The 26,636-nt window shown below is 46.1% G+C and overlaps 1 protein-coding gene across 3 annotated transcripts in view; it reads right to left on the bottom strand.

Moving 5' to 3' along the window:
• cdkl5 (cyclin dependent kinase like 5) overlaps positions 1-16,276 on the bottom strand; it is a 180,523-nt gene extending 164,247 nt beyond the window's left edge. For all 3 annotated transcript variants that reach the window (XM_070893967.1, XM_070893969.1, XM_070893968.1), the window contains exon 1: positions 16,195-16,276. The gene's annotated coding sequence lies outside the window, so the exon portion shown is untranslated. The remainder of the gene's footprint in view (positions 1-16,194) is intronic.
• Between the last annotated feature and the right edge of the window lie 10,360 nt (positions 16,277-26,636).

Raw genomic sequence — 26,636 nt, 5'->3', positions numbered from 1 at the left:
CACCACCATTCGATAAGATCATGGCTAATCATTCACCTCAGTACCCCTTTCCTGCTTTCTCTCCATACCCCTTGATCCCTTTAGCCGTAAGGGCCATATCTAACTCCCTCTTGAATATATCCAATGAACTGGCATCAACAACTCTGTGGTAGGGAATTCCACAGATTAACAACTCTCAGTGAAGAAGTTTCTCCTCATCTCAGTATTAAAGGGCTTACCCCTTATCCTTAGACTGTGTCCCCTGGTTCTGGACTTCAACATCGGGAACATTCTTCCTGCATCTAACCTGTCCAGTCCCGTCAGAATTTTATATGTTTCTATGAGATCCCCTCTCATCCTTCTAAACTCCAGTGAATAAAGGCCCAATCGATTCAGTCTCTCCTCATGTCAGTCCAGCCATCCCGGGTATCAGTTTGGTGAACCTTCGCTGCACTCCCTCAATAGCAAGAATGTCCTTCCTCAGATTAGGAGTCCAAAACTGAACACAATATTCCAGGTGAGGCCTCACCAAGGCCCTGTCCAACTGCAGTAAGACCTCCCTGCTCCTATACTCAAAACCCCTAGCTATGAAGACCAACATACCATTTGCCTTCTTCACCGCCTGCTGTACCTGTATGCCAACTTTCAATGACTGATGTACCATGACACCCAAGTCTCGTTGCACCTCCCCTTTTCCTAATCTGCTGCCATTCAAATAATATTCTGCCTTAGTGTTTTTGCCCCCAAAGTGGATAACCTCACATTTATCTACATTATACTGCATTTGCCCACTCACCTAACCTGTCCAAGTCACCCTGCAGCCTCTTAGTATCCTCTTCACAGTTCACACTGCCACCCGGTTTAGTGTCATCTACAAACTTGGGAGATATTACACTCAATTCCTTCATCTAAATCATTAATATATATTGTAAATAGCTGGGGGTCACAGCACTGAGCCCTGCGGCACCCCACTAGTCACTGCCTGCCATTCTGAAAAGGACCCGTTTATCCCGACTCTCTGCTTCCTGTCTGCCAACCAGTTCTCTATCCACATCAGTACATTACCCCCAATACCATGTGCTTTAATTTTGCACACCAATCTCGTGTGGGACCTTGTCAAAAGCCTTTTGAAAGTCCAAATACACCACATTCACTGTTCACTGCGATTTAAGTGTGATTTTATAAATACAGTACATATATTGGCTTTTCAATTTTCTCTCACCATTAATCTGTTCACACACAAATTAATTTTAACAGGAAATCGCAATAACATTAAACAAAAAAAAGTCAAAGTAGGAAAAAACTTTTTTTTTATTAAAGTACAGTATAGCTTGGGTGCGAACACATATTTTTATTATCTTACACCTTTCATCTAGGCCATAATAAATACTCAGAGCAAATTAGTTTCCCTCTGGCTCAAGTCTACACACCCAATGGTTTAACAGACATCTATGAAACATTTTTATTGCTCTAAACACAAATAGAAAATTGCACACTTTCTGACCTCTGCGCAATTAAGTAAGGAGACAATATTTACTCTAGCAGTTCTCCTTACCATACATTTCTGTTTTATGATTTTAAACATCGGGTATCTAACAACTAAATGACAACATAACTTTAGTAGAACATTCCTATAAGAAAACGTATTTTATCTTGTAACAGAAGGAAGGGGATCTATGCTCAAACGCTTGAGAATATCGCAATTTGCAAGTATGATCATTGAACTTTGTTTCCAGATGTACCAATTATTCCGAATTATTATTTATTTAAAACGCAATTTGCACGTAGCCCACTAGTTGGCAGAATTTATAACCTTGTGATTTTACAGTTGCCATATTTGTTCTTTGCACTTCTTTCATTTCCACACAAGCGTCAGGTGCAGTTTCTGCTGTTTTATTTGTCTCTTCTCCAATTCACCACCAAGAAATATTTATCTACCCTATACAATAAATTAACTGCTGGCAGGTTTGGGGCAATTCCAATCTCTCTGAGTCAGTGATTCTAGCATACTAATGTAATGCTGAAAATAATGCCTTGGCAGTCAAAGCCAGGAATAGCATTATTAATAAATTATTAACACTAAACTACAAAACAAGTAAAAAAGAAAAATGGCAACTCTTCAATTGTCACCCTATCTTTCTTTACAGCCCCACACCTACAGTTTAGATTTTATTTCTATCCAATTTAATCTAACCACTCTTGTCCTTACACATTTTGTTCTGGCTCACATCATCCATTTTGGGATGGAAAAAAGTTAACTTTTAAAACAAAAAATGTCAGTGGTTGAAAACAACCTTTAAAGACCAGTTTTCCAGTCAATTCAAAAGTGATACTGTAACTATTGATATAGTTTGAAGGTCAATGGAGGGTTAAAAAACTCACGTAAGAAGTAATATACTAAAATGAGAAGACGAAAGCTTTTGAAAATCTTTTTCCATCATTGAATTTTGCCTGCTTTATCACTCAGAAAATACAAAATCTATCTTTCACAATTTTACCAGGTAATCATTTTCTAAAATAAACTGAATTTTTTTTAGGAAATTTAATGAAGCTGAAAATAAAGAGCCTTCTAGATAAATAACTCTGCAAACTAGTAAATGATTATACCAACCTCTGGAAGTAACAATAGTGAATAACTTTACCACATTCCTGATTCTACTGAAGAGTTGCACTTGTTTTGCTAAAAGAACACTTCATACAGTAAGTAGGTCAATCTTGTGGGAAGGCTGGTTTAAAAAAAAGTCTGAATATTTTTACAAGGGAATCTATTTAAGCTGACATTCCTGATATGAATAACCTTTAGATACCCTATTCTATTTTTAATTGCAGTTGAAGCACTCAAAATATCATATTCATGTTAAAAGAATATTTATATAATTTGTTTTAAGTGCCCCATCACCAACATTGCCTGCCCACTGGGACAGGCAAACAAAGTCACAAACAGGAACACAGCAATAGCTGAGGAACCATCTAATTTTCTCTTCCTTACAGGGGTGCCTTATCTCATTGCAATACATGAAATGCAAGTGTTTACAAGGCAGTATTTTTAGTGCAGCTGCATTTATGAATAAGTAGGGTAAAGTAACATCTGCTCTGGTTAATGGACACTGGATTGTTGCATTCTCTGCAGGGTCTTAATTAGTGGGCATCAGTTTTCAATTACATTTACGAAACAATTGTTGATATTTACCTCAAGAAACAGTGTCATTAAATCGTGTGCATAAAATATCCTCTATTACAAATTCTGAAGTACACAATCCTAGAATAGTCTGAAAAATCTCTCAGATCAATGGCCCGGATTTTGCAGCTGTAATGACGGCGAATTGACCGTAACTTCAGGATTTAGTGCATGCACAGCTGAACGTAGAAATCCTGAAGTTGCAGTCAGTCATTCCATGCTCCGCCACAGGCTGCACTGTGGACACGCCCCCCATCCCCCACCCACACACAGCCAGCAATCAGTGGAACACATGAAAATTTAAGCTTTTCCGATCTAACTACACTGTTAAACACCCCATAAAAATATTAAACCTTGTTGGAATAGGTCTAACTGGGGGTTTTACCAGCAAAGATTGACTGCTGAACATTTCTGGCCCTGAAAAACTAATTTTCTATTTGTGGAATGTCAAATTTCTTCAGTATGATAAAAAAAATTACTAGATTTTTTAAAAATAAAACTTTTTTTTAAAAAAAGGTTATATTTCAGCTTCTACCTTAATCACATGTATGCTGCAATCTTTATTTTGCTTTTAAAAAAAACGCAGATAATCAATGCTTTTTATTTCCTGGTTTGCTGTCTGAGAATTCTTCAATGTGATTGGCTGCTTAGACAGCTTGATGACATCACTGTTGCTCTACGCTCGGGACCCCACCCCCCCCTTTTGATAGCGCTATAAAATCAATTTAACGTCGAGAAAGCTCAAGTTTTTGCCAGAGATCGCGAGATCTTTGTGGGTAGTGACGATCGCCGTCACTTCATCGCTGACCTCAAATTCCGGACCAATATATTTTTGTTGGGTAAGGGCATCAAGGGAAATGGAGCGACGGTGGGTAAATGGAGCTGAGGTACAGATAATCCATGATCTAACTCAATGGCAGAACTGGCTCTCGGGGCTGAATGGCCTACTTCGTTTCCTATGTAGATCATGACAATCTCCAAAACAACAGTAACACTGAACTGTCTACTTCATCATCAGCAGCAACTACAACTGGTATCTAAAAGGAAATGGGTACATATGCTGATCACGGGAACCAGTACATATATAATTTCACAAATGTGCTCCATCAGATTCATAAACTGTGTAAATCTGACACTATACCAAAATCTATGAGATATTATTTTGATGCAGTGTGTTTTTTTTTTCTTGAAAAGTTGTTAACCTGAAGGGGGACTTGCATCTTCTATAATTGTGACTGTGGTTCATGATCCCGCCTCATTCTTCTCGACTTCTCTGTAGCCTTTGACATGGTTGACCATATTATCCTCCTCCTTCAGCTCTTCTCCATTGTCCAGCTGTGGGATTAAACCCACCTGGTTCCACTCTTACCTATCCAGTCATAGCCAGAGAATCTCCTGCAGTGTTATCTCTGCCAGCCCCCAGAGTGTTACCTCTGGGGTCCCCCTTCCCCAAGGATCTATGCTTGGCTCCCTCCTATTTCTCATCTACCTGCTGCCCCTCGGCAACATCATATGAAAACTTATCGGGTTCCACATGTACGCTGACGACACCAAGCTCTCTCTTACCACCACCTCTCTCGACTGTCCATGTTGTCAGGCTGCTTGCCCAACATCTAGTTCTGGATGAGCCAACCCATCATCATAGACAGTCTCTCGGAATCAAGGAAGACTTGCTTCCCCTCCTGAAGTGAGTTCTTTGGTGGCTGAACAGTTCAATAAGAGAGCCACAGACCCTGTCACAGTTGGGACAGATAGTCGCTGAGGGAGGGTATGGGTGGGAATGGTTTGCAACACGCTCTTTTTGCTGCATGCGCTTGATTTCTGCAAGCTCTCGGCATTGAGACTCGAAGTGCTCAACGCCCTCCCGGATGCACTTTCTCCACTTAGGGTGGTCTTTGGCCAGGGACTCCCAGGTGTCTGTGGGGATGTCGCACTTTATCAGGGAGGCTTTGAGGGTGTCCTTCTAACGTTTCTGCTGCCCACCTTTGGCTTGTTTGCCGTGAAGGAGCTCCACATAGAGCACTTGCTTTGGGAGTCTCGTATCTGGCATGCGAACTATGTGGCCTGCCCAGCGGAGATGATCAAGTGTGGTCAGTGCTTCAATGCTGGGGATGTTAGCTTGGACAAGGACACTGATGTTGGTGTGCCTGGACGAGGACACTGATGTTGGTGTGCCTGTCCTCCCAGAGAATTAGTAGGATCTTGCGGAGACATCGTTGGTGATATATCTCCAGCGACTTGAGGTGTCTACTATACATGGTCCATGCCTCTGAGCCATTCAGGAGGGCAGGTATTACTACAGCCCTGTAGACCTTGAGCTTGGTGGTAGATTTGAGGGCCTGGTCTTCGAACACTCTTCTCCTCAGGCAGCCAAAGGCTGCACTGGCGCACTGGAGGCAGTGTTGAATCTCATCAATGTCTGCTTTTGTTGATAAGAGGCTACCAAGGTATGGGAAATGGTCCACTTTGTTGAGGGCCATGCCGTGGATCTTGATGACAGGGGGCAGTGCAGTGTGGCGAGGACAGGCTGGTGGAGGACCTTTGTCTTACAGATGTTTAGCAAAAGGCCCTTGCTTTCGTACGCCTCAGTAAGTAAGTCGACTATGTCCTGGAGTTCAGCCTCAGAAAGTGCACAGACGCAGGTGTCATCCGCGTGCTGTAGCTCAATGTCAGAGCCAATCTATCCGCCAACGAAACATTGGGAAAACAGAAGTTATTGTCTTCGGCCCCTGCCACCAACTCTATTCCCTAGTCTTCCATGGCCTTGCCCTTTTTGATCTCTAACCTTCTCCACCCCTACAATGCTCAGAACTCTGCGTTCCTCGTGCATCCCCCACTTCCTTTACCCCACCATTGGCGGCAGTGCCTTCAGCTGTCTAGGCCCTACTCTCTGGATTTCCCTTCCCAAACCTCTCTCTTCTCCTTGAAGACACTCCTTAAAATCTACCTTCTTAATCCTCACCTGTCCTAATGTCTCCTTCTTTGGCTTGGTGTCTGATTACGCTACCTTGGGTCATTTTACTATGTTACGGGTTGTATATAAATGCAAGCTGTTTTCTTCTTGTACTAGGAACACTTCTACCCTACTGGTAGAGGCCATGGTTTGAGAGATTTTGTGGCATGATCTTCATAAGGGATGGTTTTCTAGACCAATATGTCGAGGAACCAACTAGGGGAGAGGCCATCATAGACTGGGTGTTGTGTAATGAGAGAGGATTAATTAGCAATCTCGTTGTGCGAGGCCCCTTGGGGAAGAGTGACCATAATATGGTGGAATTCTGCATTAGGATGGAGAATGAAACGGTTAATTCAGAGACCATGGTCCAGAACTTAAAGAAGGGTAACTTTGAAGGTATGAGGCGTGAATTGGCTAGGATTGATTGACGAATGATACTTGAGGGGTTGACTGTGGATGGGCAATGGCAGACATTTAGAGACCGCATGGATGAACTACAACAATTGTACATTCCTGTCTGGCATAAAAATAAAAAAGCGAAGGTGGGTCAACCGTGGCTATCAAGGGAAATCAGGGATAGTATTAAAGCCAAGGAAGTGGCATACAAATTGGCCAGAAATAGCAGCGAACCCGGGGACTGGGAGAAATTTAGAACTCAGCAGAGGAGGACAAAGGGTTTGATTAGGGCAGGGAAAATGGAGTACGAGAAGAAGCTTGCAGGGAACATTAAGACGGATTGCAAAAGTTTCTATAGATATGTAAAGAGAAAAAGGTTAGTAAAGACAAACGTAGGTCCCCTGCAGTCAGAATCTGGGGAAGTCATAACGGGGAACAAAGAAATGGCGGACCAATTGAACAATACTTTGGTTCGGTATTCACTAAGGAGGACACAAACAACATTCCGGATATAAGAAGGGTCAGAGGGTCTAGTAAGGAGGAGGAACTGAGGGAAATCCTTATTAGTCGGGAAATTGTGTTGGGGAAATTGATGGGATTGAAGGCCGATAAATCTCCAGGGCCTGATGGACTGCATCCCAGAGTACTTAAGGAGGTGGCCTTGGAAATAGCGGATGCATTGACAGTCATTTTCCAACATTCCATTGACTCTGGATCAGTTCCTATCGAGTGGAGGGTAGCCAATGTAACCCCACTTTTTAAAAAAAGGAGGGAGAGAGAAAACAGGGAATTAAAGACCGGTCAGCCTGACATCGGTAGTGGGTAAGATGATAGAATCAATTATTAAAGATGTCATAGCAGCGCATTTGGAATGAGGTGACATGATAGGTCCAAGTCAGCATGGATTTGTGAAAGGGAAATCATGCTTGATAAATCTTCTGGAATTTTTTGAGGATGTTTCCAGTAGAGTGGACAAGGGAGAACCATTTGATGTGGTATATTTGGAGTTTCAGAAGGCTTTCGACAAGAGATTAATGTGCAAAGTTAAAGCACATGGGATTGGGGGTAGTGTGCTGACATGGATTGAGAAATGGTTGTCAGACAGGAAGCAAAGAGTAGGAGTAAATGGGGACTTTTCAGAATGGCAGGCAGTGACTAGTGGGGTACCGCAAGGTTCTGTGCTGGGGCCCCAGCCGTTTACACTGTATATTAATGATTTAGACGAGGGGATTAAATGTAGTATCTCCAAATTTGCGGATGACAGTAAGTTAGGTGGCAGTATGAGCTGCGAGGAGGATGCTATGAGGCTGCAGAGCGACTTGGATAGGTTAGGTGAGTGGGCAAATGCATCGCAGATGAAGTATAATGTGGATAAATGTGAGGTTGTCCACTTTGGTGGTAAAAATAGAGACACAGACTATTATCTGAATGATGACAGATTAGGAAAAGGGGAGGTACAACGAGACCTGGGTGTCATGGTACATCAGTCATTGAAGGTTGGCATGCAGGTACAGCAGGCTGTTAAGAAAGCAAATGGCATGTTGGCCTTCATAGCGAGGGGATTTGAGTACAGGGGCAGGGAGGTGTTGCTACAGTTGTACAGGGCCTTGGTGAGGCCACACCTGGAATATTGTGTACAGTTTTGGTCTCCTAACCTGAGGAAAGACATTCTTGTTATTGAGGGAGTGCAGCGAAGGTTCACCAGACTGATTCCCGGGATGGCGGGACTGACCTATCAAGAAAGACTAAATCAACTGGGCTTGTATTCACTGGAGTTCAGAAGAATGAGGGGACCTTATAGAAACGTTTAAAATTCTGATGGGTTTAGACAGGTTAGATGCAGGAAGAATGTTCACAATGTTGGGGAAGTCCAGAACCAGGGGTCACAGTCCAAGGATAAGGGGTAAGCCATTTCGGACCGAGATGAGGAGAAACTTCTTCACCCAGAGAGTGGTGAACCTGTGGAATTCTCTACCACAGAAAGTTGTTGAGGCCAATTCACTAAATATATTCAAAAAGGAATTAGATGTAGTCCTTACTACTAGGGGGATCAAGGGATATGGCAAGAAAGCAGGAATGGGGTACTGAAGTTGCATGTTCAGCCATGGACTCATTGAATGGCGGTGCAGGCTGGAAGGGCCGAATGGCCTACTCCTGCACCTATTTTCTATGTTTCTATAAATAAGCACCAGCAGTGGTTGAATAAAGAAGTGCATAAGACAGACAGCAACTAGGTCAGATAAAAGCAAGCAGCAGAGAAATCAAACAGGAACACAAATGCACAGGAAGGATCAGAAAGAGAAATTAAAATTTTACAAACTGCACAGTACGACCATGAAATTATGAAATCTCAACCAGGTTCAAACACTGAATATAATTTTTTTATAATAAAAAAATCTGCATAAGCCCAAAGAACTTCAACAATTGAAAATATTGGTATTAGGACTGCAGCATAAGTATTTTAACAGCAAGACACTTTCCTGAAAGCTGAAATGCAACTGCTTCTCGGCAACCCTGCTCCTGCGCCACCATCCCTTATTTGGACTTGACTTTGTTTCTGTCTACTTGAAGGACTGAAGAATTACACAGCTCCCTTGAACAGCCAGCTGTAACTCACATTTAAGTCATAACCAGTTGTGGCAACATGTTCGAATCAGTATGAATGAGCTTAGGTCATTCTTGGCAGCCAATAATGTTATTTTGTCTACATGCCCACCATTTTACAGCTATCATGTAAAGTTCTCACTCTACAACATGAAACCACACGAGGCACATTCTGGGAACAAGGTCATTCTGTGACCTTAACTCTTTATTCACAGGACTCCAAAGACAATGACCCTGCGTGGGACCTTCCTTTTTATACTGTGTAATCAGGTAAGGAGTGTCTCCCACAAGTTCACCACTTGTGGCCAAGGTGTGCATCTAGGTTGAGTGTATACAGTAATACAGTGGTGTTACATTGTGGTTACATACATGACATCACCTCCCCCCCCAAAAGTCTTGTTGGGATCATTGACTTAGTCTTTCAGGTGGTCTACGCTCCCTCGTGGAGCACCGCAGTTGGGGCTCTGGTTGTTGGACAATGACGTGAGTGTCTGTCACCTGTGGTGATTCCGGCCTGTCCGCAGGGACTGTGTATTCTTCGGATTGCTCTTGTTGCTCGTTCACTGGCGGTGTTGTGAGCTCCATCTCATGGTCTTCTTCAGGTTCCTCCTTGTCGATGCTGAACCTTTTTTTTTTAAAACTTGGTCCAGATGCTTACGGCATATCTGACCATTGTTGAGTTTTACCACGATGACCCTATTCCCCTCTGTCAATTACAGTGCCCTCAAGCCATTTGTGCCCCATGGCGTGATTGAGGACGAATACAGGATCATTTATTTCTATATATCTCCCCCTCGAATTACGGTCATGGTACTCGTTTTGTGACTTGCGCTTGCGCTCAACTATGTCGGTCAGGACTGGGTGAATGAGGGATAACCGAGTTTTGAGTGTCCATTTTATTAGTAGCTCTGCGGGCGGGACCCCCATGAGCAAGTGCGGTCGGGATCTATAGGCCAGCAGGAGACGCGATAGGCGGCATTGTAGGGAGGGTCCTTGAATCCTGAGCATACCTTGCTTAATGATTTGGATCGCACGTTCCACCTGGCCATTGGAGGCTGGCTTGAACGACGCAGTCCTGACGTGGTTGATGCCATTGCACGACATAAACTCTCGGAATTCGTAGCTTGTGAAACATGGGCCATTATCACGAACCAGGATGTCCGGCAAGCCATGGGTTGCAAAGATCATTAACCTCCTGAAATAACCCCTCAGTATCCTTATATCTCTCCTCATATTGCAACCTGTCCTTTTCCATCACACTCAGTTTTATCTTCAGGTTTGACACTTCAGCCATAAGGTCCAGTTTCCACGGTGGTGGATGACGTGCATAAATTCATAATGAGCACTCGATCCATTTCGAGTACGCATCTACCACAATAAGGAACATCTTACCCATGAACGGGCCCGCGTAGTCAACATGAATGCGTGACCATGGCCTGATGGGCCAGAGCCATGGGCTGAGCGGGGCCTCCCTGGGGGCATTACCCAGCTGGGCACACGTTGTGCACCTGCGAACAGTGTTCCAAGTCTGAATCAATTCCAGGCCACCAAACGTGTGACCGGGCAATGGCATTCATCAGCACATTGCCTGGGTGCTCGCTGTGGAGTTCCCTGATGAATGCCTCCCTGCCCTTCTGGAGCATAACTGCCCGGCTGCCCCATTAGTAGGCAGTCGGCTTGGATAGAGAGCTCATCCATCCATCTGTGGAACGGTCTGACCTCCTCAGAGCATGCTCCGTATGCAGGCAACCAATCCCCAGTCAGGACACATTTCTTAATCAGGGATAGGAGGGGATCTCTGTTTGTCCAGATTTTGATCTGGCGGGCTGTGATGGGGGAGCCTGCGCTGTCAAAGGCATCGACAGCCATGACCATCTCGGTGCTTTGCTTCACTGCCCCTTCAGTGATGGCCAGTGGAAGCCTGCTGAGCGTGTCAGCGCCGGGCTGGTGCCGGATGGAGTAGTCATAAGCAGCCAGCGTGAGAGCCCATCGCTGTATGCGAGCTGATGCGTTGGCATTGATAGCCTTGCTGTCTGGCAACAGGGATGTTAATGGCTTGTGGTCCATCTCTAATTCAAACTTCCTACCAAAAAGAGTTACTGATGCATTTTTTTTTACACCATAGACATATGCAAGCGCTTCCTTCTCGACCATTCCTTATCCCCGTTCTGCTTGAGCACGCTACCCGGAGGCATAAGCCACAGGTTGTAGTTGACCCTCGGAATTGCCCTGCTGCAACACGATGGATCACATGATTATTTTTTTTTTTTTAAAAACAGGGGTCATACAGGGTCAACAACTTGTTTGAACAAAGGAGGTTTCATGCCCGATCAAAAACCCGTTCCTGACAGTCCCCCCAAAACCAATCGCAACCCTTACACAGGAGCACGGGTAGCGGCTCCAACAACATGCTCAAGTTCGGCAGAAAGTTCCCGAAATAGTTCAACAGTCCCAGGAATGAACGCAACTCCGATGTGTTGCAGGGCCTGGGTGCTCGTCAAATCGCCCGTTTTGGATTCGGTGGGCCGAATCCCATCTGCAGCAACCCTCCTGCCCAGAAACTCAACCTCAGGAGCTAAGAACACACATTTAGACTTCTTGAGTCGCAGGCCTACCCGGTCCAGTCGGCGTAGCACCTCCTCCAGGTTGTGGAGGTGTTCCTCGGTGTATCAACCCGTGATGAGGATGTCATTCTGGAATACGATCGTTCCAGGAATGGATTTAAGCAGGCTTTCCATGTTACGGTGAAAAATCGCAGCCGCTGATCGAATGCCAAAACGGGCACCTGTTATAAACGAACAGTCTCTTGTGCGTGGTGATGGTGGTCAGTAGTTTAGATTCGTCGGCCAGGTCCTGGGTCATAAAGGCTGAAGTGAGGTCCAACTTGGTGAACAGCTTGCCGCCTGCCAGCGTGGTGAAGAAGTCCTCCGTTCTCAGGAGCGGGTATTGATCTTGTAGGGTCACCCGATTGATGGTGGCCTTGTAGTCGCCACAGATCACAGATCCTGACAGAGCCATCCGCTTTTAGTACGGGAACGATGGGGCTCGCCCAGTCGCTGAATTCAACAGGCGAGATGATGCCCTCTCTCAACAGATGGTCCAATTCGCTCTTGATCTATTCCCGCATCACATATGGCACCGCTCTGGCTTTGTGGTGCACTGATCTGGCGTCCGGGGTGATGTGTATCACTACTTTAGTGCCTTTGAAAATCCCGATGCCAGGTTGGAATAGTGACTCGAATTGTTGTAGGCCTTATGAGCATGAACTTCACTCCACAGATGACAATGCGTGAACATCCCACCATTTTCAGTTCATCTCGGCTAACCAGCTCCTCCCCAACAGTGTGGGACCATTGCCTGGGACAATCTAGAGTGGCAGCCGATTCACTAACCCATTGTGTGTGACAGCCAACATTGCACTGCCTAGCACCGGAATGATTTCTTTAGTGCAAGTCCGTAATTGTGTCTCAATACGTGCCAATTTGGGTCTACTGGCTTTAAGTGGCCATCACTTCTCAAATTGCTGAACGCCCATGAGTGACTGGCTGGCCCCAGTGTCCAGCTCCATGCGTACTGGGATACCATTTAATAAAACCCTCATCGTCATTGGTGGCGTTTTGGTGCATGAACTGTGAATATTTGCTACATGGACCCACTGAACCTCGGCGTCCATCGATTTGCCCCAAAAGTCATCCTTCCTCAAAGAACCCTCTTCTGGTCCATCCGCCTCATATTAGTCTGGTTGCAGACTTCCCGCACATTCGAGCTAAGTGGCCACTGAGATTGCAGATCCTACAGACAAGCTGTTGAAATCTGCAAGGTCTAGCTGAGTGTTTTCCCCCACATCTCCAGCACGAGTTAAAATTTCCATTGTTGGGAACAAAGGGACTATGGCCAGGCATTCCGCGCTGACTGTCCCTTTGACTGCTCTTAAGTACCCTATTAGTGGGTATCAATGGCCCCATCCCGGGCCGCATTGTCCACTGTGATGGCGTGAATGTCCGTTCAGCCTGCCATTGTCTCTGTTCAAGTCCGACTCTGGGGTCTATTGCTGCCTGGGGAGTGTAGGACTGCCCCTGCCTGCCTGTGGGGCCCTGAGTCGCATTGATGATGTTGACTCCCTGATCCATCGCCTCGTTAGAGGCAGAATTGCACGCGTATATTATTTTCGTGTCTTCCTCCCCCGCCATGAAGGTTTGAGCTATCAACGCCGCCGCTTCCAAGGTCAAATCCTTGTTCTCAATTAATTTGCAGAAATTTCCCGCATGACCGATGCCCTCGATAAAGAAGTCCCTTAGCATCTCTCCCCTTCAGGCGTCTGTGAACTTAGAGGCTGGCCAAACGCCGGAGGTCCGCAACGAAGTCTGATATGCTCTGTCCGTCACGACGTAGGTGGGTGTAGAATCTGTCGGGCCATATGTATGCTACTCGCCGGCTTGAGGTGCTCCCCGATCAATTTGCTCAGTTCTTCAAAGGTTTTGTCCGCCGGCTTTTCAGGTGCTAATAAGTCCTTCATGAGCGCGTAAGTCTTTGGTCCGCAGCTGGTCAAAAGATGAACCCTTCGCTTGTCGGCCGCTGCATCTCCCAGCCATTCTTTCGTAACGAAGCTTTGCTGAAGCCTCTCGACAAAATCGTCCCAGTCTTCCCAAACACAGTACTGTACCTCTGTGCTACCGGTGGCCATTCTCATGGTATTCGTGAATTCCCGTTTCTCGTCGCCAATGTAAAGTCCTTACTCTACAGAATGAAAACACACGAGGCACATTCTGGGGACATGATCACTCTGTGACCTTAACTCTTTATTCACAGGACTCCAAAGACAATGTGTGGGACCTCACTTTTTATACCTGTGTGATCAGGTAAGGAGTGTCTCCCACAAGTTCACCCCTTGTGGTCAAGGTTTGCATCCAAGTTGAGTGTATACAGTAATACAGTGAGTGTTACATTGTAGTTACATACATGACATCAACTAATTATTATGTATTTGGAATTCTTTCCTGTTGAATGCTCATCTGAGATTATCACTATTTAACGATTAGGAACAGATCTGTATTCTAGGAACAGATCTGTATTCAAAATTCATGTGAATATTATAGGAATTTGTCCAACTTCCACCACGTGTTCTGGATTGCAAACTGCACAGTTTAAGGGGGGGGCGGGGGGGGGGGGGGGGTTACAAAAATAACGTAAAGACACGACTTAAAAATAATGTAGTTTTTTTTTTAAAAAGAACATTTTTATTTTCTAACACTGAAGCTTGCAGTCATTGTTTTTCCTCAATCAGTAGCATGTGATCTGCTCCAGATTCACCAGTCACCCCCTCCAATACCATCTTTTATCTGCTCCTCTGTGTCAGACCCTACACCACATGAAGTCATAATTGTGTAGTTGTAACAATCACTGATGGAAAGAAGAAAGCTGTTCTAACTGCAGTACAACTCCAGCATTCTGCATGTTCATTATTTGTTGAGGTTTCTGCTTCCATCTATCTCTCTGGATTCTGTTTGAATGAGTGGACTTATTGGGCTACTTGACCCAATTTAATTTAGCCCAACCTGTTCTGGATGGTCTTACTTTACATATACACCTTTACCTTTCCTTACTCCTCCAAATAAAACAAGAAAAGTATGCCACTACTCCAAAATACTGTACATTACCTTGCTACTTAACTGTGCAGATTCCCAATTGAGAGTCTCCAAGGAAATAAAGAGTGTTTTATAGCAATATAAACAATGGATTGAATCACCTGAGCCACTGTCAAAGATCTCTTCGAAAGGTTATCAACCTGAAATGTTAACTCTTGTTTCTCTCTCCACACATACTCTCCAACCTGCTGAATGTTGTCAGCATTTTCTCTTTTTAGGTCAAAGATCTCCAATTGGTCAAATCAAGAGCAACATAAATACAGAAATAGAAGTAGGTCATTTGTGTGACTGGAATGCTGTGCAGACTAGCTTAATGGTAACTCTGAATTAAATTGTAGTGTGTAAAATACTCATGGAACAAAAAGGTTATGGAAAAAACACATTAAAAATGAGAGGGAGGAAAAAACCTACCAAAGCAAAAGGGCAAATTCCAATATTCATTCAAATTCACTTTACTACAAATTGGAAAGGATATCAACAATCTTCCCTGATGTGATTGCCAAGAGGTCATTTGCTTTAACCATTCTAAAATACAAATACCAATCAGCACTCATTCTAAAATATATCTATGAGTTGCTGTTGATTTCATGACACCTGTACTGGAGCCCCAGCTAAAACTAGGCAGCACGTAAACCAATGCAAAATCAATCCACAACTTTAATGGATTACGAGTTGAGACTTAGGAGTGGTTTTGGAAAATAGGTCAAATAATTTCCACCCAAATGATTTAATCACCTGCTCCAAAAACAATTTACACGAGCCAATGACCGAGAATCAAGGCAAATATGACTTTCTAAGCAGCAGATGCAAGAGATAAAACCAGATCCACTCGCATTACATTTTTTTTTATAAATCCCACTTGTATTCTGTTTATTTGGAACAGTAACATGGAAGAGCGGGCGCTCTTCAAATGCATATCAACAGGTGAAAAGGTTCAAGTCAAAGATGACAACTACACTGTTACTAATGTCAATTATTCTAGCAAAACCATTACAAATAAGCGAGTGAAATTACAAAAAAAAATGCCCCCGCGCCAGTGCAGCCCCTTCGACTCCCATCCTTCAGCTGCTCGCCCGCTGCTGCGGAGCGATGCTCGGGCCGTGAACTCTGGCGAGACCTGGAGCGGAGGAGCCGACAGGTGAGCGCGGGGCGCGGCTGTGGGGCTCGGGCTGTGCTGCGCGCCGCTCCCAGCCCGGCGCGAGCGGCGGCGGTTGGAGCTCGCCCTGTAACGGCGGGACATGAAGCTCTTTCTCCCCCCCCGCAAAAAACAACCAACCACAAATATCCCGCGCGTAGCCACAACGGCCCACCGCCCCCCCCCCAAATAGGTCGTCCCGAACAGACAACACCGGACATCCGCAGCGACCGACCACCCAAACTCCGTCCCAGACCCAGACCCAATCCCAATCCTAAACCCAGCCCTGGCCCGCACTCACCCGCAGTGTCAGACGCTCAGCTCCGCAGCAACGACTTCTCTACGGAGCCGCCATGTTCCACTGCGTAACCGCAACGTCAGGACCATCGCGTGCACGAATGACTCACGCAGCTGGTTTGCTCGCGGGGGAGGCCCACATGTTGCACAGCTCAGGGTTCAGGTCACCTCAGCAACAATCCCCCCCCCCAACACTGAGACAGGGGCAGCTCAGCACTGAGACAACAAACACAACAACTTGTATTTATATAGCACCTTTAACGTAGTGAAACATCTTCACAGGTGTATTATGAGATAATAAAAATTGACACCCAGCCACATAAGCAGAAAGGCATAGGGCAGGTGACCAAAAGCTACATCAAAGAGGTAGGTTTTAAGGAACGTCGTGAAGGAGGAGAGGCGGAGAGGTTTAGGGAGAGAAATCCAGAGCTTAGGGCCGAGGCACCAGAAGGCACGGCTACCAATGGTTGAGCGATTATAATCGGGGATGCTCAAGAGGGCAGAATTAGAGGAGCGCAGACATCTCGGTGGGTGGGGGGGAGGGGATTGTGGGGCTGGAGGAGATTACAGAGATAGGGAAGGGCGAGGCCATGGAGGTATTTGAAAATAAGGATGAGAATTTTGAAATCGAGACATTGCTTAACTGGGAGCAAATGTAGGTCAACGAGCACAGTGGTGATGAGTGAGCGGGACTTGGTGCGAGTTAGAACACGGGCATCTGAGTTTTGGAACACCTCGAGTTTACGTAGGGTAGAATGTGGGAGGCCAGCCAGGTGTACGTTGGAATAGTCAAGTCTAGAGATAACAAAGGAGGTAACACGTGGATGAGGGCTTCAGCAGCAGATGAGCTGAGGCAAGGGCGGAGACGGGCGATGTTATGGAGGTGGAAATAGGCGGTCTCAGTTATGCTGCGGATATGTGGTTGCAAGCTCATTTCAGAGTCAAATATGACACCAAGGTTGCAAACAGCCTCAGACAGAAGTTGAGGAGAGGGATGGAGTCGATGGCTAGGGAAGGGAGTTTGTGGCGGGGTCCGAAAACAATGGCTTCAGTCTTCCCAATATTCAATTGGAGAAAATTTCTACTCATCCAGAACTGGATGTCAGACAAGCAGTCTGACAATTTAGAGACCGTGGAGGGGTCGAGAGAAGTGGTAGTGAGGTAGAGCTGGGTGTCATCAGCGAACATGTTGAAACTGACGCTGTGTTTCGGATGATGTGCCAAGGGGCAACATGCAGATGAAAAATAAGAGAGGGCCAAGGATAAATCCTTGGGGAACAAAATAGGAAATGATGCGGGGCAGGAAGAGAAGCCGTTGCAAGTGATTCTCTGGCTACGATTAGATAGATAAGAATAGAATCAGGCGAGTGCAGTCCCACCCAGCTGGACGATGGTGGACAGGCATTGGAGAAGGATAAAGTGGTCAACCGTGTCAAAGGGTATAGACAACTCAAGAAGGACTTGATTGAATTTTTCGAGGAGGTAACCAGGAGGGTCGATGAGGGCAGTGCATAAAATGTAGTGTATATGGATTTTAGCAAAGCTTTTGATAAGGTCCCACATGACAGACTGGTCACGAAAGGAAAAGCCCATGGGATTCGTGGCAAAGTGGCAAGTTGGATCCAAAATTGGCTCAGAGGCAGGAAGGAAAGGGTGATAGTTGATGGGTGTTTTTGTGACAGGAAGGCTGTATCCAGTGGGGTTCCGCAGGGCTTAATGCTGGGTCCCTTGCTTTTTGAAGTATATATCAATGACTTGGATTTGAATGTTGGGGTTATGATTAAGAAGTTTGCAGATGACACTAAAATAGGCTGTGAAGAAAAAAGCTGCGGATTGCAGGAAGATATCACTGTGCTGGTCAGGTGGGCGGAACAGTGGCAAATGGAATTCAATCTGGATAAGTGTAAGGCAATGCATTTGGGAAGGTCTAACAAGGCAAGGGAATACACATTAAATGGTACAACACTGAAAAGTGTAGAGAAACAAAGAGACCTTGGAGTAAAGGCCTACAGATCTCTAAAGGTAGCAGGCCGTAGATAAGGTGGTTAAGAAGGCATATGGAATACTTGCCTTTATTAGTCAAGGCATACAAGAGCAAGGAGGTTATGCTTGAACTGTATAAAACACCGGTTAGGCCGCAGCTGGAGTAATGTGTGCAGTTCTGGTCACCACATTACAGGAAAGATGTGATTGCACTGGAAAGGGTACAGAGAAGATTTACAAGAATGTTACCTGAACTGGAGAATTTTGGCTATGAGGAAAGATTGGAGATGCTGCGCCTGCTTTTTTTGGAACAGAGGAAGCTGAGGGGAGACCTGATTGTGGAGTATAAAATTATGAGAGGCTTGGATAGAGTGGATAGGAAGGACCTGTTTCCCTTGGCAGAGGGGTCAACAACCAGGGGGCATATATTTAAAGTAATTGCGGGGAGGTTTAGAGGAGATATGAGGGGAAATTTCTTCACCCAGAGGGTAATGGGGGTCTGGAGCTCACTGCCTGAATGGTAGAGGAAGAAATCCTCACCACATTTTAAAAATACTTGGATGTGCACTTAAAGTGCCGTAACCTACATGGCAACGGACCAAGAGCTGGAAAGTGGGATTAGGCTGGATAGCTCTTGGTCGGCCGGCGCAGACACGATGGGCTGAAATGGCCTCCTTCCGTGCTGTAAATTTCTATGATTCTATGACGAGGAGGGATACTTTGTCACAGTCACAAAGGATGTCATTTGATCATCATCATCATCATAGGCAGTCCCTCAGGATCGAGGAAGACTTGCTTCCACTCTTAAAATGAGTTCTTAGGTGGCTGAACAGTCCAATACGAGAACCACAGTCTCTGTCAGAGGTGGGACAGATAGTCGTTGAGGGAAGGGGTGGGTGGGACTGGTTTGCCACACGCTCCTTCTGATACCTGCGCTTGATTTCTGCATGCTCTCGGCGATAAAACTCAAGCACCCTCCCAGATGCACTTCCTCCACTTGGGGCGGTCTTTGGCCAGGGACTCCCAGGTATCAGTAGAGATGTTGCACTTTATCAGGGAGGCTTTGAGGGTGTCCTTAACGTTTCCACTGCCCACCTTTGGCTTGTTTGCCGTGAAGGAATTCCAAGTAGAGCGCTTGCTTTGGGAGTCTCGTGTCTGGCATGCAAACTAGGTGGCCTGCCCAGTGGAGCTGATCAAGTGTGGTCAGTGCTTCAATGCTGGGGATGTTGGCCTGGTCGACGATGCTAATGTTGATGCGTCTGTCCTCCCAGGGGATTTGTAGGATCTTGCGGAGACATCGTTAGTGATATTTCTCCAGCGACTTGCGGTGTCTACTGTACATGGTCCATATCTCTGAGCCATACAGGAGGGCGGGTATTACTACAGCCCTATAGACCATGAGCTTGGTGGCAGATTTGAGGGCCTGGTTTTCCTCAGGCGGTGGATGTCATTTATGACTTTGATGAGAGCCGTTTCAGTACTGTGGCAGGCACGGAAACCGGATTGAAGGGATTCAAACCTGGAATTGTGGGAAAGATGGGCATGGATTTGGGAGGCACCAACACGTTCAAGGATTTGGAGAGGAAAGGGAGGTTGGAGATGGGGCTGTAGTTTGCAAGACGGAGGGGTCGAGGGTTGTTTTTTTGTGAAGAATGGTGATGACGGCACCCCTTTTGAGGTAGAGGGAGACAGTACCTGAGGAGAGAGAACAGTTAACAATGTCAGCTGACATGGGAGCCAGAAAAGGAAGTTGGGTGGTCAGAAGTTTGGTGGGAATAGGGTTAAGGGAGCAATAAGTGGGTCTCATAGACAGGGTGAGCTCGGAAAGGTCATGAGGGGAGATTGGCGAGAAACTGGAGAAATATGTGAGGTCAGGGCTAAGGCCTGACTCAGCACTGAGACAGGGTCAGTAATAATCCCTCCACATTAAAACAGGGTCAGTAATGCCTCTCAGCACAGAGACAGGGTCAGTAATACCCGTCAGCACAGAGACAGGAACAATAATCCCCCACAGCACTGAGACAGGGGCAGTAACCCCCTCGCCCCCTCCCCCGCACTCCACCCGCAGCACTGAAATAGTGGCAGTAATCTCCCCTCAGCACGGAGGCAGGAACAGTAATCCCCCATAGCACCAAGACTGAGGCAGTAATCCACACAACATTGAGAGGAACATTAGGAGCGGAAACAGGAGTTGGCCATTCAGTCCCTCAACACTGCTCTGGCATTTAATTAGATCACGGCTGATCTGCACCTCAACTCCATATACTCGTCTTTGCTCCATAATCCCTTAATGCCCTTACCTAGCAAAAATCTGTCTCAATCTTGAAAGCTCCAATTGTGCCAGCATCCATAGACTTTTGTGGTGAGAGTTCCACCTTTCTATGACCCTTTGTGTGAATAAGTGCTTCCAGAATTTGCTTCTGAATGGTCTATCTGTAATAGGAAAGAAGCAAAGAAAGAAAGTTGAATTTGTTTAGCACCCTTCACGACCACTGGTCATCCCAAAGTACTTTTGAAGTGTAGTCACTATTGTATTTCATATCGTGTGTGGGGAGTGGGCAGGAGGAGGTGCGGGGGGATGTGGAGAGTGGGCAGGAGGTGTGGGGAGTGGGCGGGGGGGGGGGAGTGGGCGGGGTGGGTGTGGGGAGTGGGCAGAAGGTGTGGGGAGTGGGCGGGGAGTGGGAAGTGGGCGGGGGGGTGGGGAGTGGGCAGAAGGTGTGGGGGGGGGGTGGGGTGGGGAGTGGGAAGGGGGTTGTGTGGGGAGAGAGCGGGGGGGTGTGGGGAGAAGGCAGGGAGGGTGTGAGATGAGGGCAGAGGGGTATGTGGGGAGAGGGCAGGGGGGGTGTGGGGAGAGGGCAGGGGGATGTGGGAGAGGGCAGGGAGGGTGTGGGGAGAGGGCGGGGGGGGTGGAGGAAGTGGGCAGGGGGTGTGTGGGGAGTGGGCGGGGGGATGTGGGGAGAGGGCAGGGAGAGTGTGGGGAGAGGGTGGAGGGAGTGGACAAGGGGTGTGTGGGGTGAGGGCAGGGGGGGTATGTGGGGAGAGGGCGGGGGGGTGTGTGGAGAGAGGGCAGGGGAGGGTGTGGGGAGAGGGCAGGGGAGGCTGTGGGGAGAGGGAAGGGGGAGTGTGGGGTGAGGGCAGGGGGGTGTGGGTGAGGGCAGAAATGGGGAGTGAGTAGGGGGAAATGGGAGTGGGTAGGAGGGGTGTGGAGAGTGGGCAGGGGAGGGGGCGTGGGGGAGAGGACATGGGGAGAGGGTGTTGGGCGGAGGGCGTGGAGGGTGGGCATAAGGACTGGAAGGGAGTGGGTGTGGGGAGATGGAGTGGGTAAGAAGTCCTGGGGGAAGGTTAGAGCCTGGACCCAGAAGAGCCGAGAGCCTAGGGGCAGCACAGGCCTGCCCACAGTGTGATGTGTGTGTGCACTAGGTCCGTGCAGCACTACAGGTCTACAGTGGTTAACCTTTGCCACTGGATGAAGGCCTAGCTCTGTCAAGCCCATGTGGTGGCTGATGTGCAATGGTCACTGTTATATATGTGGACTTGTATTTACTCTGTACAGCCACCAGAGGGCTCATCCCCTGGAGTCCCAAGGGATCCCATAACCCCTTGGGAGCACAGGTATTTAAGGAGGCTTCACAGGTTGGAGAGGCACTCTGGAGACCTGCAATAAAAGACTGAGATCACACTTTACTTTGAGCTCACAGTGTTCAGTCTGACTCTTTCTCCATACACAACAGTCACCACGCGTTAAGAAAATCCACGCACAGGCATCTTCCACCCTTCAGTTGGAGTTCAGGACTGGAACATCGGATCCTTCATTGAAAAATCTGCGAACTCATGTGGAAGCAAGTCATCCTCGTTCGAGGGACCGCCTATGATGATCATATTGGCCAAGAAATCCTGGTCGGCTGCTTTCCACGGGCGATTGTGTAAAAAAGTTAAAAAAGATGCGCACTTACCTGAACCTGCTGCGCCCATGAGGGATTCCGGTCCTGAGGTCTCCACTAATTGCACATCAGAGCGCGTGCACGTCAGGACGTCCGTAAGCTGAAGCTGCAGTCACATGGCTCTGGGCAGCCAATCCAGGTAAAGTATCTACTCATTCACAATAATGGGAACTCTATAAGTTGGAGTTCCCATTATTATGATTGAGAAACCCCTCCTCCCCTCCCCCAACACCCAAAACACAAATGAAAAATAGAAAAAAATACAGCACATATTTTTATTAATTTAAATTAATGTTATTTATGTATTATAAAAAATATATTTTCCTGATTTAAAAAAAAAAGTTGTTTTTAAATCATGGTTTAAAATAAACTTACTGTAGCGGGGAGGGTTTTTAACAATAAAATGTGTTTTTTAAATTAAATTTTATTATGTTTTTGTGCATTTTAAAACTCTTACGTCTGTAAAAGTAGGCTATGTGCCTGCTTTTACCAGGTGCAAGAGTTTTCAGGACATCCGCTGGGCAAGATATGGGTAAATACCGCAATCTTACACATGCAACTGTCCTGGATGTGGAGATATGGAAGATCTTGACAGATCGGAAAAGCCGGTTTTCAACGCATGCACATTGTGCGCTGAAAACTGGCTTTTGCGATGCCTTCCCGGGTCCGTACACATTCAGTATGGACCCGGGAGCCAGAATTTCTGGGCCATTATCTCTTGTTGATTCCCTCATCAGAGGAAATAGTTTCGCAATGTCTACCCTATCAATTCATTTTTACATTTTAAACACCTTAATCAGTCCTTTTTATATTTTATTCACCTCAATTAGTTCAGCCCTCAATCTTCTATACTCATGGGAATGCTCTGGCTGGCCTTCTACTTTGCACCTTCCATAAACTTGAGCTCATCAAAAACTCTGCTGCCCAGATCCTAACTCGCACCAAGTCCGTTCATGATTTATGGTACACGCAGCGGGATTTTATAACAGCAAAACGATTGCAATGTTTGTCGACAGTGACCAGTTTATAACCGAGAATGTCTGAGGGTCATTTCTGATCAGGAAACTAACAGCTTAATTGCTGAAATTCAACGTTAATTTAGATCTGGGACAATTGTGATCCATAGAACTCCTGTGCTCACTGACCTGCATTGGCTCCCGCTCCAGCAACAGCTCGATTTAAATTTCTCATCTTTGTTTTCAAAGTCTTCTGGGTATTCACCCCTCCCTATCTCTGTAACCTCCTCCAGCCCTACAATGCTCTCTACAATCCTCCAATTCTGACCTTGCACATCTGTGATTTTCATCACTCCACAATTGGCAGCCATGTCTTTAGCTGGTGCCTCGGCCCTAAGCTCTGGAATTCTCTCGCTAAATGTCTCTGTTTCTCTACCCCTCTCTCCTCTTTAAAGATGCTCCTTACAACCTACCTCTTTGATCAAGCTTTTGGTCACCTATCCTAATATTTCCATATGTGGCTCAGTGTCACATTTTGTTTGGTAATGCTCCTGTGAAGCGCCTCAGGAGGTTTTATTATATAAATGCAAGTTGTTGTTATTGATTGCAAGCCAGGTTTATGCAACCCATCTTCACAATTTAACCCTCTAAGCCTCAGTATTATTCTGGTGAATCTGCACTGCACCACCTCCAAGGCCAATATATTTGTCCTGAGGTGTGGTGTCCAAAATTGAATGCTGTACTCCAGATGGAATCTGACCAAGGCTCCAAACAACTGAAGCATAAATTCCTCCTCTTTGTATTCCAGCCCCCTTGAGTCCCCTTGAAATAAAGGCCTTTTTGATTGTTTTTGTACCTTGTCCACTGACTTTTAATGATTTGTGTACTTAAACTCCCAAATCTACTGCTCCTCTACAATTCCTAGTTTCTCACCTTTTAGAAAATGCTCCAATTTATCTTTCTTGGGTTCAAAGTGGATGACCTCACATATGCTCACATTAATTCCATTTGCCATAGTCATGGCCGCACAATTAATCTGTCTATGTCCCTTTGCAACTTCCTGCTTCCATCTGCAATATTCACTGTCCCTCCTAACTTAGTGTTATCTGCAAACTTGGATACACAACTTTCTATTCCTTCATCCAAGTCATTTATAAATATGGTGAAAAGTTGAGATTCCAAAATATATCACTCATAGCATAGAGACTGAGGCCACCATCTTGCAGCACTGAAACATAGGCAGTAACATCTCACAGCACAGAAACAGGGGCTGCAATCTCTCATTGTAAAGAGAGCAACAATCTTTCACATCCTTAAGGCATGATTCAAGGACACACTAAAGCCTGTGACTGAGCCCCCTGCCCCCGCAACGCCCCCCCCCCCCGACCAACCGAGTCATGAAGGAGAAGAAGAGGGGAACATGGAGGAGGAGGAGGGTCCATATACACCACGTCATCCCTCTCTCTTACCTCATCAAAAAAGTAAATCAAGTCAGTTAAACACGATTTGCCTTTAACAAATTTGTGCTGACTTTCCTTAATTAATTCACATTTGTCCAAGTGACTGTTAATTTTGTCCCGGATTATCGTTTCTAAAAGCTTCCCCACCACCAAGGTTAAGCTGACTGGTCTGTGGTTGCTGGGTTTATCCATACACCCTTTTTTGAACAATTCTCCAGTCCTCTGGCAGCACCGCTGTACCCAAGGAGGATTGGAAGATTATGACCAGTGCCTCCACAATTTCTATCTTTACTTCTCTCAGCATCCTAGGATGCATCCCATCCGGTCCTGATGACTTATCTACTTTAAGTACAGCCAATCTTTCCAGTACCTCGTCTTTATCAATGTTTAGCCCATCCGGTATCTCAACTACCTCCTCTTTCACTATGACTTTGGTAGCATCTCCTAATTAGCCCCACTCCTCCGCTTATTACCCGTTTACTATGTTGACAGCTCAGCTTATATAATAAATAAGCGTGGTGGCCCCGACCTACATGAGAACATCAGCGGCAGGTCGGGGCCATAAAAGGAGCGGAGGTGCGACGGCCATGGGCAGCGTGGCGGCGTACCACTTCAGGGAGTAGTGCGAGCTGGTGCAGGAGGGTGACAGCAACGAAGAGTGATTCATCAAGGTCCAGGTCGGTGATTGGAGCGTGGACAGATACAGCAGGCGAGAGACTGGAGGAATGTGATCGGGGCCCAGCAGAGGCAGCACGGGCCGGCCCACACTGCGATATGTGTGCACGCTAGGTCCGTGCAGCAGAGCAGGTCTCCAGTCGTCTTGGATAACCCTTGCCACTGGACCAAGACCTAGCTCTGTCAAGCCCATGTGGTGGCTGGTGTGCAATGACCACCACAAGTTAAAAAAAATCCACTCACAGGCATCTCTTCAGGATGTAGTTCAGGACCTGGAATATTAGGTACTTCATTGAAACACCTGTGAACTCATCTTTTTTTTGGCGTCATCCTCGTTTCGAGGGGCTGCCTATGATGATGATGATGAAAGCCAATGTGAATAAATATACTATGATTTAGATCATTTCATTTATAATAAAGTGTTTAGCCAATACTGCTAATAAATAAATAAATTAATTGCAATTGTTGTCCCTTATCAAATATTGAAAAAGAGTTGAAATATTTTCAGTTTGTATAAAGGAAGTGCCCTCCCACAGTAAAGCAGTGAAGTGCACATTAAACAACATGTTACAAACAACTGATTGCATCTGTAACAGCTACAGGCAACTACAGACAGTTTTCTTTCAATCCCCTGTAAGTTAATGGAACTGATCATCAAGTGTAAATTTTATCTGTATGATAATTTAATTAACAGCAATAACATGGATGCAGAGGGGAAGATACTGCCTGACCAAACTCCTTGGAGCCGAAATTGGTCGATACCGATGGTCCGTCTATTTCTTGGCGGTATGCCGGTGGCATGTTGTTTCATACTGCCGGCATAACACCGAGACCGAAGAAGGCGAAATTGGTGAAAAAAATGTTGCCGTTATGTCAGCGGTCTGCATCAGGGGGTATGCATCTTAGGTGTCGAACAACTCTCTGATCGATGGCACGGAACTGCGCATGCACAAATTTTTTTTTTTCCAATTTTTTTTCACAAGCGTTTTACTCGCGATTTCAGGGGTCAGGGGTCACCCATGCATGCGCAGTGAGTAGAGGAGGAGAGAGAGAGAGAGAGAGTGGTAAGGAGCAGCAAGGTAATCAAAGGCCAGTGTGTTTGAAAATAGATGGCACAGTGGAAACAAATTGGTAGCAACTAATAATTATTCAGTTTCAACACAAGATCAGATATTTAAGAAGGGAAAATTAATATACAGAAAATAATTATGCCAATGTTAAAGAAAACATCCAAGCGCAGGAATATCAAGGAGGGGAGGTTGAGGGTGCCTGCCTTCAATGAAACGGAGTTACCTGCCCTTCTAGAGCACATCACAGACAGGTACTCCGACCTCACCAAGGGTGGTCATGGAAAGCCCCTCCCAAAGGAGCACAACCGAATTTGGGACGAGATGGGGAGGCTCTGTCCTCAAAAAGTACGATGGTACGCAC

Source organism: Pristiophorus japonicus, chromosome 11, assembly GCF_044704955.1.
Source record: "Pristiophorus japonicus isolate sPriJap1 chromosome 11, sPriJap1.hap1, whole genome shotgun sequence".
NCBI lineage: Eukaryota > Metazoa > Chordata > Chondrichthyes > Pristiophoridae > Pristiophorus > Pristiophorus japonicus.
The sequence above is the reverse complement of the archived record's forward strand: the minus strand, read 5'-3'. Positions and strand labels throughout refer to the sequence as shown.